Source organism: Phyllobates terribilis, unplaced genomic scaffold (assembly GCF_046119375.1).
Source record: "Phyllobates terribilis strain yellow unplaced genomic scaffold, ASM4611937v1 Scaffold_4__5_contigs__length_816908805, whole genome shotgun sequence".
Classification (NCBI taxonomy): Eukaryota; Metazoa; Chordata; class Amphibia; order Anura; family Dendrobatidae; genus Phyllobates; species Phyllobates terribilis.
This window is the reverse complement of record NW_027362764.1, coordinates 584,407,966-584,421,183: the sequence shown is the minus strand read 5'-3', so window position 1 is coordinate 584,421,183 and position 13,218 is coordinate 584,407,966.

Below are 13,218 nucleotides of genomic sequence, written 5' to 3'. Positions count from 1 at the left end.
CTGCGTACTGTGTGTGTGTGTCTGCGTACTGTGTGTGTGTCTGCGTACTGTGTATGTGTCAGCATACTGTGTGCGTGTCTGCGTACTGTGTGTGCGTGTCTGCGTACTGTGTGCGTGTCTGCGTACTGTGTGTGTCTGCGTACTGTGTGTGTCTGAGTACTGTGTGTGTCTGCGTACTGTGTGTGCGTGTCTGCGTACGTGTCTGCATACTGTGTGTGTGTCTGCGTACTGTGTGCGCGTGTCTGCATACTGTGAGTGCGTGTCTGAGTACTGTGTGTCTGAGTACTGTGCGTGTCTGAGTACTGTGTGTGCGTGTCTGAGTACTGTGTGCGTGTCTGCGTGCTGTGTGTGCCTGAGTACTGTGCGTGTCTGCGTACTGTGTGTGTGTGTGTCTGCGTACTGTGTGTGCGTGTCTGAGTACTGTGTGTGTCTGCGTACTGTGTGTGTGCGTTTCTGAGCACTGTGTGTCTGCGTACTGTGTGTGTCTGCGTACTGTGTGTGGGTGTCTGTGTACTGTGTGTGCGTGTCTGCGTACTGTGTGTGCCTGAGTACTGTGCGTGTCTGCGTACTGTGTGTGTGTCAGCATACTGTGTGTGTGTCTGCGTACTGTGTGTGTGTCTGCGTACTGTGTGTGTGTCTGCGTACTGTGTGTGTGTGTCAGCATACTGTGTGTGTGTGTCTGCATACTGTGTGCGTGTCTGCATACTGTGTGTGTGTCTGCGTACTGTGTGTGTGTCTGCGTACTGTGTGTGTGTCTGCGTACTGTGTATATGTCAGCATACTGTGTGTGTCTGCGTACTGTGTGTGCGTGTCTGCGTACTGTGTGCGTGTCTGCGTACTGTGTGTGTCTGCGTACTGTGTGTGTCTGAGTACTGTTTGTGTCTGCGTACTGTGTGTGCGTGTCTGCGTACGTGTCTGCATACTGTGTGTGTGTCTGCGTACTGTGTGCGCGTGTCTGCATACTGTGTACGTGTCTGCATACTGTGTGTGTGTCTGCGTACTGTGTGTGCGTGTCTGCATACTGTGTACGTGTCTGCATACTGTGTGTGTGTCTGCATACTGTGTGTGTGTGTCTGCGTACTGTGTGTGTGTCTGCGTACTGTGTATGTGTCAGCATACTGTGTGCGTGTCTGCGTACTGTGTGTGCGTGTCTGCGTACTGTGTGCGTGTCTGCGTACTGTGTGTGTCTGCGTACTGTGTGTGTCTGAGTACTGTGTGTGTCTGCGTACTGTGTGTGCGTGTCTGCGTACGTGTCTGCATACTGTGTGTGTGTCTGCGTACTGTGTGCGCGTGTCTGCATACTGTGTGTGCGTGTCTGAGTACTGTGTGTCTGAGTACTGTGCGTGTCTGAGTACTGTGTGTGCGTGTCTGAGTACTGTGTGTGTGTCTGCGTACTGTGTGTGTGTGTCTGCGTACTGTGTGTGTGTCTGCGTACTGTGTATGTGTCAGCATACTGTGTGCGTGTCTGCGTACTGTGTGTGTGTGTCTGCGTACTGTGTGTGTGTCTGCGTACTGTGTATGTGTCAGCATACTGTGTGTGTGTCTGCGTACTGTGTGTGCGTGTCTGCGTACTGTGTGCGTGTCTGCGTACTGTGTGTGTCTGCGTACTGTGTGTGTCTGAGTACTGTGTGTGTCTGCGTACTGTGTGTGCGTGTCTGCGTACGTGTCTGCATACTGTGTGTGTGTCTGCGTACTGTGTGCGCGTGTCTGCATACAGTGTACGTGTCTGCATACTGTGTGTGTGTCTGCGTACTGTGTGTGCGTGTCTGCATACTGTGTGCGTGTCTGCATACTGTGTGTGTGTCTGCGTACTGTGTGTGTGTGTCTGCGTACTGTGTGTGTGTCTGCGTACTGTGTATGTGTCAGCATACTGTGTGCGTGTCTGTGTACTGTGTGTGCGTGTCTCCGTACTGTGTGCGTGTCTGCGTACTGTGTGTGTCTGCGTACTGTGTGTGTCTGAGTACTGTGTGTGTCTGCGTACTGTGTGTGCGTGTCTGCGTACGTGTATGCATACTGTGTGTGTGTCTGCGTACTGTTTGCGCGTGTCTGCATACTGTGTGTGCGTGTCTGAGTACTGTGTGTCTGAGTACTGTGCGTGTCTGAGTACTGTGTGTGCGTGTCTGAGTACTGTGTGTGTGTCTGCGTACTGTGTGTGTGTCTGCGTACTGTGTGTGTGTCTGCGTACTGTGTATGTGTCAGCATACTGTGTGCGTGTCTGCGTACTGTGTGTGCGTGTCTGCGTACTGTGTGCGTGTCTGCGTACTGTGTGTGTCTGCGTACTGTGTGTGTCTGAGTACTGTGTGTGTCTGCGTACTGTGTGTGCGTGTCTGCGTACGTGTCTGCATACTGTGTGTGTGTCTGCGTACTGTGTGCGCGTGTCTGCATACTGTGTGTGCGTGTCTGAGTACTGTGTGTCTGAGTACTGTGCGTGTCTGAGTACTGTGTGTGCGTGTCTGAGTACTGTGTGCGTGTCTGCGTGCTGTGTGTGCCTGAGTACTGTGCGTGTCTGCGTACTGTGTGTGTGTGTGTCTGCGTACTGTGTGTGCGTGTCTGAGTACTGTGTGTGTCTGCGTACTGTGTGTGTGCGTGTCTGAGCACTGTGTGTCTGCGTACTGTGTGTGTCTGCGTACTGTGTGTGGGTGTCTGTGTACTGTGTGTGCGTGTCTGCGTACTGTGTGTGCCTGAGTACTGTGCGTGTCTGCGTACTGTGTGTGTGTCAGCATACTGTGTGTGTGTCTGCGTACTGTGTGTGTGTGTCTGCGTACTGTGTGTGTGTCTTCGTACTGTGTGTGTGTCTGCGTACTGTGTGTGTGTCAGCATACTGTGTGTGTGTGTCTGCATACTGTGAGCGTGTCTGCATACTGTGTGTGTGTCTGCGTACTGTGTGTGTGTCTGCGTACTGTGTGTGTGTCTGCGTACTGTGTATGTGTCAGCATACTGTGTGTGTCTGCGTACTGTGTGTGCATGTCTGCGTACTGCGTGCGTGTCTGCGTACTGTGTGTGTCTGCGTACTGTGTGTGTCTGAGTACTGTGTGTGTCTGCGTACTGTGTGTGCGTGTCTGCGTACGTGTCTGCATACTGTGTGTGTGTCTGCGTACTGTGTGCGCGTGTCTGCATACTGTGTACGTGTCTGCATACTGTGTGTGTGTCTGCGTACTGTGTGTGCGTGTCTGCATACTGTGTGCGTGTCTGCATACTGTGTGTGTCTGCGTACTGTGTGTGTGTGTCTGCGTACTGTGTGTGTGTCTGCGTACTGTGTATGTGTCAGCATACTGTGTGCGTGTCTGCGTACTGTGTGTGCGTGTCTGCGTACTGTGTGCGTGTCTGCGTACTGTGTGTGTCTGCGTACTGTGTGTGTCTGAGTACTGTGTGTGTCTGCGTACTGTGTGTGCGTGTCTGCGTACGTGTCTGCATACTGTGTGTGTGTCTGCGTACTGTGTGCGCGTGTCTGCATACTGTGTGTGCGTGTCTGAGTACTGTGTGTCTGAGTACTGTGCGTGTCTGAGTACTGTGTGTGCGTGTCTGAGTACTGTGTGTGTGTCTGCGTACTGTGTGTGTCTGCGTACTGTGTGTGTGTCTGCGTACTGTGTATGTGTCAGCATACTGTGTGCGTGTCTGCGTACTGTGTGTGCGTGTCTGCGTACTGTGTGCGTGTCTGCGTACTGTGTGTGTCTGCGTACTGTGTGTGTCTGAGTACTGTGTGTGTGTGCGTACTGTGTGTGCGTGTCTGCGTACGTGTCTGCATACTGTGTGTGTGTCTGCGTACTGTGTGCGCGTGTCTGCATACTGTGTGTGCGTGTCTGAGTACTGTGTGTCTGAGTACTGTGCGTGTCTGAGTACTGTGTGTGCGTCTGCGTACTGTGTGTGTGTGTCTGCGTACTGTGTGTGTGTCTGCGTACTGTGTATGTGTCAGCATACTGTGTGCGTGTCTGCGTACTGTGTGTGCGTGTCTGCGTACTGTGTGCGTGTCTGCGTACTGTGTGTGTCTGCGTACTGTGTGTGTCTGAGTACTGTGTGTGTCTGCATACTGTGTGTGTGTCTGCGTACTGTGTGCCCGTGTCTGCATACTGTGTGTGCGTGTCTGAGTACTGTGTGTCTGAGTACTGTGCGTGTCTGAGTACTGTGTGTGCGTGTCTGAGTACTGTGTGTGTGTCTGCGTACTGTGTGTGTGTGTCTGCGTACTGTGTGTGTGTCTGCGTACTGTGTATGTGTCAGCATACTGTGGGCGTGTCAGCATACTGTGTGCGTGTCTGCGTACTGTGTGTGCGTGTCTGCGTACTGTGTGCGTGTCTGCGTACTGTGTGTGTCTGCGTACTGTGTGTGTCTGAGTACTCTGTGTGTCTGCGTACTGTGTGTGCGTGTCTGCGTACGTGTCTGCATACTGTGTGTGTGTCTGCGTACTGTGTGTGTGTCTGCGTACTGTGTGTGTGTCTGCGTACTGTGTATGTGTCAGCATACTGTGTGCGTGTCTGCGTACTGTGTGTGCGTGTCTGCGTACTGTGTGCGTGTCTGCGTACTGTGTGTGTCTGCGTACTGTGTGTGTCTGAGTACTGTGTGTGTCTGCGTACTGTGTGTGCGTGTCTGCGTACGTGTCTGCATACTGTGTGTGTGTCTGCGTACTGTGTGCGCGTGTCTGCATACTGTGTGTGCGTGTCTGAGTACTGTGTGTCTGAGCACTGTGCGTGTCTGAGTACTGTGTGTGCGTGTCTGAGTACTGTGTGCGTGTCTGCGTGCTGTGTGTGCCTGAGTACTGTGCGTGTCTGCGTACTGTGTGTGTGTGTGTCTGCGTACTGTGTGTGCGTGTCTGAGTACTGTGTGTGTCTGCGTACTGTGTGTGTGCGTGTCTGAGCACTGTGTGTCTGCGTACTGTGTGTGTCTGCGTACTGTGTGTGGGTGTCTGTGTACTGTGTGTGCGTGTCTGCGTACTGTGTGTGCCTGAGTACTGTGCGTGTCTGCGTACTGTGTGTGTCAGCATACTGTGTGTGTGTCTGCGTACTGTGTGTGTGTGTCTGCGTACTGTGTGTGTGTCTGCGTACTGTGTGTGTGTCTGCGTACTGTGTGTGTGTCAGCATACTGTGTGTGTGTGTCTGCATACTGTGTGCGTGTCTGCATACTGTGTGTGTGTCTGCGTACTGTGTGTGTGTCTGCGTACTGTTTGTGTGTCTGCGTACTGTGTATGTGTCAGCATACTGTGTGTGTCTGCGTACTGTGTGTGCGTGTCTGCGTACTGTGTGCGTGTCTGCGTACTGTGTGTGTCTGCGTACTGTGTGTGTCTGAGTACTGTGTGTGTCTGCGTACTGTGTGTGCGTGTCTGCGTACGTGTCTGCATACTGTGTGTGTGTCTGCGTACTGTGTGCGCGTGTCTGCATACTGTGTACGTGTCTGCATACTGTGTGTGTGTCTGCGTACTGTGTGTGCGTGTCTGCATACTGTGTGCGTGTCTGCATACTGTGTGTGTGTCTGCGTACTGTGTGTGTGTGTCTGCGTACTGTGTGTGTGTCTGCGTACTGTGTATGTGTCAGCATACTGTGTGCGTGTCTGCGTACTGTGTGTGCGTGTCTGCGTACTGTGTGCGTGTCTGCGTACTGTGTGTGTCTGCGTACTGTGTGTGTCTGAGTACTGTGTGTGTCTGCGTACTGTGTGTGCGTGTCTGCGTACGTGTCTGCATACTGTGTGTGTGTCTGCGTACTGTGTGCGCGTGTCTGCATACTGTGTGTGCGTGTCTGAGTACTGTGTGTCTGAGTACTGTGCGTGTCTGAGTACTGTGTGTGCGTGTCTGAGTACTGTGTGTGTGTCTGCGTACTGTGTGTGTCTGCGTACTGTGTGTGTGTCTGCGTACTGTGTATGTGTCAGCATACTGTGTGCGTGTCTGCGTACTGTGTGTGCGTGTCTGCGTACTGTGTGCGTGTCTGCGTACTGTGTGTGTCTGCGTACTGTGTGTGTCTGAGTACTGTGTGTGTGTGCGTACTGTGTGTGCGTGTCTGCGTACGTGTCTGCATACTGTGTGTGTGTCTGCGTACTGTGTGCGCGTGTCTGCATACTGTGTGTGCGTGTCTGAGTACTGTGTGTCTGAGTACTGTGCGTGTCTGAGTACTGTATGTGCGTCTGCGTACTGTGTGTGTGTGTCTGCGTACTGTGTGTGTGTCTGCGTACTGTGTATGTGTCAGCATACTGTGTGCGTGTCTGCGTACTGTGTGTGCGTGTCTGCGTACTGTGTGCGTGTCTGCGTACTGTGTGTGTCTGCGTACTGTGTGTGTCTGAGTACTGTGTGTGTCTGCGTACTGTGTGTGCGTGTCTGCGTACGTGTCTGCATACTGTGTGTGTGTCTGCGTACTGTGTGCGCGTGTCTGCATACTGTGTGTGCGTGTCTGAGTACTGTGTGTCTGAGTACTGTGCGTGTCTGAGTACTGTGTGTGCGTGTCTGAGTACTGTGTGTGTGTCTGCGTACTGTGTGTGTGTCTGCGTACTGTGTGTGTGTCTGCGTACTGTGTATGTGTCAGCATACTGTGTGCGTGTCAGCATACTGTGTGCGTGTCTGCGTACTGTGTGTGCGTGTCTGCGTACTGTGTGCGTGTCTGCGTACTGTGTGTGTCTGCGTACTGTGTGTGTCTGAGTACTGTGTGTGTCTGCGTACTGTGTGTGCGTGTCTGCGTACGTGTCTGCATACTGTGTGTGTGTCTGCGTACTGTGTGCGCGTGTCTGCATACTGTGTGTGCGTGTCTGAGTACTGTGTGTCTGAGTACTGTGCGTGTCTGAGTACTGTGTGTGCGTGTCTGAGTACTGTGTGCGTGTCTGCGTGCTGTGTGTGCCTGAGTACTGTGCGTGTCTGCGTACTGTGTGTGTGTGTGTCTGCGTACTGTGTGTGCGTGTCTGAGTACTGTGTGTGTCTGCGTACTGTGTGTGTGCGTATCTGAGCACTGTGTGTCTGCGTACTGTGTGTGTCTGCGTACTGTGTGTGGGTGTCTGTGTACTGTGTGTGCGTGTCTGCGTACTGTGTGTGCCTGAGTACTGTGCGTGTCTGCGTACTGTGTGTGTGTCAGCATACTGTGTGTGTGTCTGCGTACTGTGTGTGTGTGTCTGCGTACTGTGTGTGTGCGTACTGTGTGTGTGTCAGCATACTGTGTGTGTGTGTCTGCATACTGTGTGCGTGTCTGCATACTGTGTGCGTGTCTGCATACTGTGTGTGTGTCTGCGTACTGTGTGTGTGTCTGCGTACTGTGTGTGTGTCTGCGTACTGTGTGTCTGCGTACTGTGTGTGCGTGTCTGCGTACTGTGTGCGTGTCTGCGTACTGTGTGTGTCTGCGTACTGTGTGTGTCTGAGTACTGTGTGTGTCTGCGTACTGTGTGTGCGTGTCTGCGTACGTGTCTGCATACTGTGTGTGTGTCTGCGTACTGTGTGCGCGTGTCTGCATACTGTGTACGTGTCTGCATACTGTGTGTGTGTTTGCGTACTGTGTGTGCGTGTCTGCATACTGTGTGCGTGTCTGCATACTGTGTGTGTGTCTGCGTACTGTGTGTGTGTGTCTGCGTACTGTGTGTGTGTCTGCGTACTGTGTATGTGTCAGCATACTGTGTGCGTGTCTGCGTACTGTGTGTGCGTGTCTGCGTACTGTGTGCGTGTCTGCGTACTGTGTGTGTCTGCGTACTGTGTGTGTCTGAGTACTGTGTGTGTCTGCGTACTGTGTGTGCGTGTCTGCGTACGTGTCTGCATACTGTGTGTGTGTCTGCGTACTGTGTGCGCGTGTCTGCATACTGTGTGTGCGTGTCTGAGTACTGTGTGTCTGAGTACTGTGCGTGTCTGAGTACTGTGTGTGCGTGTCTGAGTACTGTGTGTGTGTCTGCGTACTGTGTGTGTGTGTCTGCGTACTGTGTGTGTGTCTGCGTACTGTGTATGTGTCAGCATACTGTGTGCGTGTCTGCGTACTGTGTGTGCGTGTCTGCGTACTGTGTGCGTGTCTGCGTACTGTGTGTGTCTGCGTACTGTGTGTGTCTGAGTACTGTGTGTGTGCGTACTGTGTGTGTGTGTCTGCGTACTGTGTGTGTGTCTGCGTACTGTGTATGTGTCAGCATACTGTGTGCGTGTCAGCATACTGTGTGCGTGTCTGCGTACTGTGTGTGTGTGTCTGCGTACTGTGTGTGTGTCTGCGTACTGTGTATGTGTCAGCATACTGTGTGCGTGTCAGCATACTGTGTGCGTGTCTGCGTACTGTGTGTGCGTGTCTGCGTACTGTGTGCGTGTCTGCGTACTGTGTGTGTCTGCGTACTGTGTGTGTCTGAGTACTGTGTGTGTGTGCGTACTGTGTGTGCGTGTCTGCGTACGTGTCTGCATACTGTGTGTGTGTCTGCGTACTGTGTGCGCGTGTCTGCATACTGTGTGTGCGTGTCTGAGTACTGTGTGTCTGAGTACTGTGCGTGTCTGAGTACTGTATGTGCGTCTGCGTACTGTGTGTGTGTCTGCGTACTGTGTGTGTGTCTGCGTACTGTGTATGTGTCAGCATACTGTGTGCGTGTCTGCGTACTGTGTGTGCGTGTCTGCGTACTGTGTGCGTGTCTGCGTACTGTGTGTGTCTGCGTACTGTGTGTGTCTGAGTACTGTGTGTGTCTGCGTACTGTGTGTGCGTGTCTGCGTACGTGTCTGCATACTGTGTGTGTGTCTGCGTACTGTGTGCGCGTATCTGCATACTGTGTGTGCGTGTCTGAGTACTGTGTGTCTGAGTACTGTGCGTGTCTGAGTACTGTGTGTGCGTGTCTGAGTACTGTGTGTGTGTCTGCGTACTGTGTGTGTGTGTCTGCGTACTGTGTGTGTGTCTGCGTACTGTGTATGTGTCAGCATACTGTGTGCGTGTCAGCATACTGTGTGCGTGTCTGCGTACTGTGTGTGCGTGTCTGCGTACTGTGTGCGTGTCTGCGTACTGTGTGTGTCTGCGTACTGTGTGTGTCTGAGTACTGTGTGTGTCTGCGTACTGTGTGTGCGTGTCTGCGTACGTGTCTGCATACTGTGTGTGTGTCTGCGTACTGTGTGCGCGTGTCTGCATACTGTGTGTGCGTGTCTGAGTACTGTGTGTCTGAGTACTGTGCGTGTCTGAGTACTGTGTGTGCGTGTCTGAGTACTGTGTGCGTGTCTGCGTGCTGTGTGTGCCTGAGTACTGTGCGTGTCTGCGTACTGTGTGTGTGTGTGTCTGCGTACTGTGTGTGCGTGTCTGAGTACTGTGTGTGTCTGCGTACTGTGTGTGTGCGTATCTGAGCACTGTGTGTCTGCGTACTGTGTGTGTCTGCGTACTGTGTGTGGGTGTCTGTGTACTGTGTGTGCGTGTCTGCGTACTGTGTGTGCCTGAGTACTGTGCGTGTCTGCGTACTGTGTGTGTGTCAGCATACTGTGTGTGTGTCTGCGTACTGTGTGTGTGTGTCTGCGTACTGTGTGTGTGCGTACTGTGTGTGTGTCAGCATACTGTGTGTGTGTGTCTGCATACTGTGTGCGTGTCTGCATACTGTGTGTGTGTCTGCGTACTGTGTGTGTGTCTGCGTACTGTGTGTGTGTCTGCGTACTGTGTATGTGTCAGCATACTGTGTGTCTGCGTACTGTGTGTGCGTGTCTGCGTACTGTGTGCGTGTCTGCGTACTGTGTGTGTCTGCGTACTGTGTGTGTCTGAGTACTGTGTGTGTCTGCGTACTGTGTGTGCGTGTCTGCGTACGTGTCTGCATACTGTGTGTGTGTCTGCGTACTGTGTGCGCGTGTCTGCATACTGTGTACGTGTCTGCATACTGTGTGTGTGTTTGCGTACTGTGTGTGCGTGTCTGCATACTGTGTGCGTGTCTGCATACTGTGTGTGTGTCTGCGTACTGTGTGTGTGTCTGCGTACTGTGTGTGTGTCTGCGTACTGTGTATGTGTCAGCATACTGTGTGCGTGTCTGCGTACTGTGTGTGCGTGTCTGCGTACTGTGTGCGTGTCTGCGTACTGTGTGTGTCTGCGTACTGTGTGTGTCTGAGTACTGTGTGTGTGCGTACTGTGTGTGTGTGTCTGCGTACTGTGTGTGTGTCTGCGTACTGTGTATGTGTCAGCATACTGTGTGCGTGTCAGCATACTGTGTGCGTGTCTGCGTACTGTGTGTGTGTGTCTGCGTACTGTGTGTGTGTCTGCGTACTGTGTATGTGTCAGCATACTGTGTGCGTGTCAGCATACTGTGTGCGTGTCTGCGTACTGTGTGTGCGTGTCTGCGTACTGTGTGCGTGTCTGCGTACTGTGTGTGTCTGCGTACTGTGTGTGTCTGAGTACTGTGTGTGTCTGCGTACTGTGTGTGCGTGTCTGCGTACGTGTCTGCATACTGTGTGTGTGTCTGAGTACTGTGTGTCTGAGTACTGTGCGTGTCTGCATACTGTGTGTGCGTGTCTGAGTACTGTGTGTCTGAGTACTGTGCGTGTCTGAGTACTGTGTGTGCGTGTCTGAGTACTGTGTGCGTGTCTGAGTACTGTGTGCGTGTCTGCGTGCTGTGTGTGTCTGAGTACTGTGTGTGTCTGCGTACTGTGTGTGCGTGTCTGCGTACGTGTCTGCATACTGTGTGTGTGTCTGCGTACTGTGTGCGCGTGTCTGCATACTGTGTGTGCGTGTCTGAGTACTGTGTGTCTGAGTACTGTGCGTGTCTGAGTACTGTGTGTGCGTGTCTGAGTACTGTGTGTGTGTCTGCGTACTGTGTGTGTGTGTCTGCGTACTGTGTGTGTGTCTGCGTACTGTGTATGTGTCAGCATACTGTGTGCGTGTCAGCATACTGTGTGCGTGTCTGCGTACTGTGTGTGCGTGTCTGCGTACTGTGTGCGTGTCTGCGTACTGTGTGTGTCTGCGTACTGTGTGTGTCTGAGTACTGTGTGTGTCTGCGTACTGTGTGTGCGTGTCTGCGTACGTGTCTGCATACTGTGTGTGTGTCTGCGTACTGTGTGCGCGTGTCTGCATACTGTGTGTGCGTGTCTGAGTACTGTGTGTCTGAGTACTGTGCGTGTCTGAGTACTGTGTGTGCGTGTCTGAGTACTGTGTGCGTGTCTGCGTGCTGTGTGTGCCTGAGTACTGTGCGTGTCTGCGTACTGTGTGTGTGTGTGTCTGCGTACTGTGTGTGCGTGTCTGAGTACTGTGTGTGTCTGCGTACTGTGTGTGTGCGTATCTGAGCACTGTGTGTCTGCGTACTGTGTGTGTCTGCGTACTGTGTGTGGGTGTCTGTGTACTGTGTGTGCGTGTCTGCGTACTGCGTGTGCCTGAGTACTGTGCGTGTTTGCGTACTGTGTGTGTGTCAGCATACTGTGTGTGTGTCTACGTACTGTGTGTGTGTGTCTGCGTACTGTGTGTGTGCGTACTGTGTGTGTGTCAGCATACTGTGTGTGTGTGTCTGCATACTGTGTGCGTGTCTGCATACTGTGTGTGTGTCTGCGTACTGTGTGTGTGTCTGCGTACTGTGTGTGTGTCTGCGTACTGTGTATGTGTCAGCATACTGTGTGTCTGCGTACTGTGTGCGTGTCTGCGTACTGTGTGTGTCTGCGTACTGTGTGTGTCTGAGTACTGTGTGTGTCTGCGTACTGTGTGTGCGTGTCTGCGTACGTGTCTGCATACTGTGTGTGTGTCTGCGTACTGTGTGCGCGTGTCTGCATACTGTGTACGTGTCTGCATACTGTGTGTGTGTTTGCGTACTGTGTGTGCGTGTCTGCATACTGTGTGCGTGTCTGCATACTGTGTGTGTGTCTGCGTACTGTGTGTGTGTGTCTGCGTACTGTGTGTGTGTCTGCGTACTGTGTATGTGTCAGCATACTGTGTGCGTGTCTGCGTACTGTGTGTGCGTGTCTGCGTACTGTGTGCGTGTCTGCGTACTGTGTGTGTCTGCGTACTGTGTGTGTCTGAGTACTGTGTGTGTCTGCGTACTGTGTGTGCGTGTCTGCGTACGTGTCTGCATACTGTGTGTGTGTCTGCGTACTGTGTGCGCGTGTCTGCATACTGTGTGTGCGTGTCTGAGTACTGTGTGTCTGAGTACTGTGCGTGTCTGAGTACTGTGTGTGCGTGTCTGAGTACTGTGTGTGTGTCTGCGTACTGTGTGTGTGTGTCTGCGTACTGTGTGTGTGTCTGCGTACTGTGTATGTGTCAGCATACTGTGTGCGTGTCTGCGTACTGTGTGTGCGTGTCTGCGTACTGTGTGCGTGTCTGCGTACTGTGTGTGTCTGCGTATTGTGTGTGTCTGAGTACTGTGTGTGTGCGTACTGTGTGTGTGTGTCTGCGTACTGTGTGTGTGTCTGCGTACTGTGTATGTGTCAGCATACTGTGTGCGTGTCAGCATACTGTGTGCGTGTCTGCGTACTGTGTGTGTGTGTCTGCGTACTGTGTGTGTGTCTGCGTACTGTGTATGTGTCAGCATACTGTGTGCGTGTCAGCATACTGTGTGCGTGTCTGCGTACTGTGTGTGCGTGTCTGCGTACTGTGTGCGTGTCTGCGTACTGTGTGTGTCTGCGTACTGTGTGTGTCTGAGTACTGTGTGTGTCTGCGTACTGTGTGTGCGTGTCTGCGTACGTGTCTGCATACTGTGTGTGTGTCTGAGTACTGTGTGTCTGAGTACTGTGCGTGTCTGCATACTGTGTGTGCGTGTCTGAGTACTGTGTGTCTGAGTACTGTGCGTGTCTGAGTACTGTGTGTGCGTGTCTGAGTACTGTGTGCGTGTCTGAGTACTGTGTGCGTGTCTGCGTGCTGTGTGTGTGCATGTCTGCATATGTGACGGATGAGGAGGCAGGCTGGGCCCTGTGTTGTATTCCTATATTTCTCCGCCGTATCTGTGAATTGTGGTATGTGTTAAAGGGGCCCACTGAGATTCTTTCGCCAAGGGCCCATGAAAACCTGGAGCCGGCCCTGCTGATGCTGATGCTGGTGCTGGCACTGGGTTTAAGTAGAGCTCTGAGATTGAGAGTATCAAAAGGACACGAGGGGGAAACAACATTTGTAATAGCAATATCTAGGCACAGGAGACTCGGGGGTATTTTATACTGTTCCAGTTACTACTGTACATAGACATTTGAATTACTTGAAATACCTATGTACAGTACCAACTCTAACAGTCCATAGCCACTAGGACGATGAGGTTGGCATTAGGCCGCTCAGATACAGCTACAAGCCACCAGTCACACACAAGTCACACACAGTCACACACAAGTCACACACAGTCACACACAAGTCACACACAGTCACACAGGCGCCA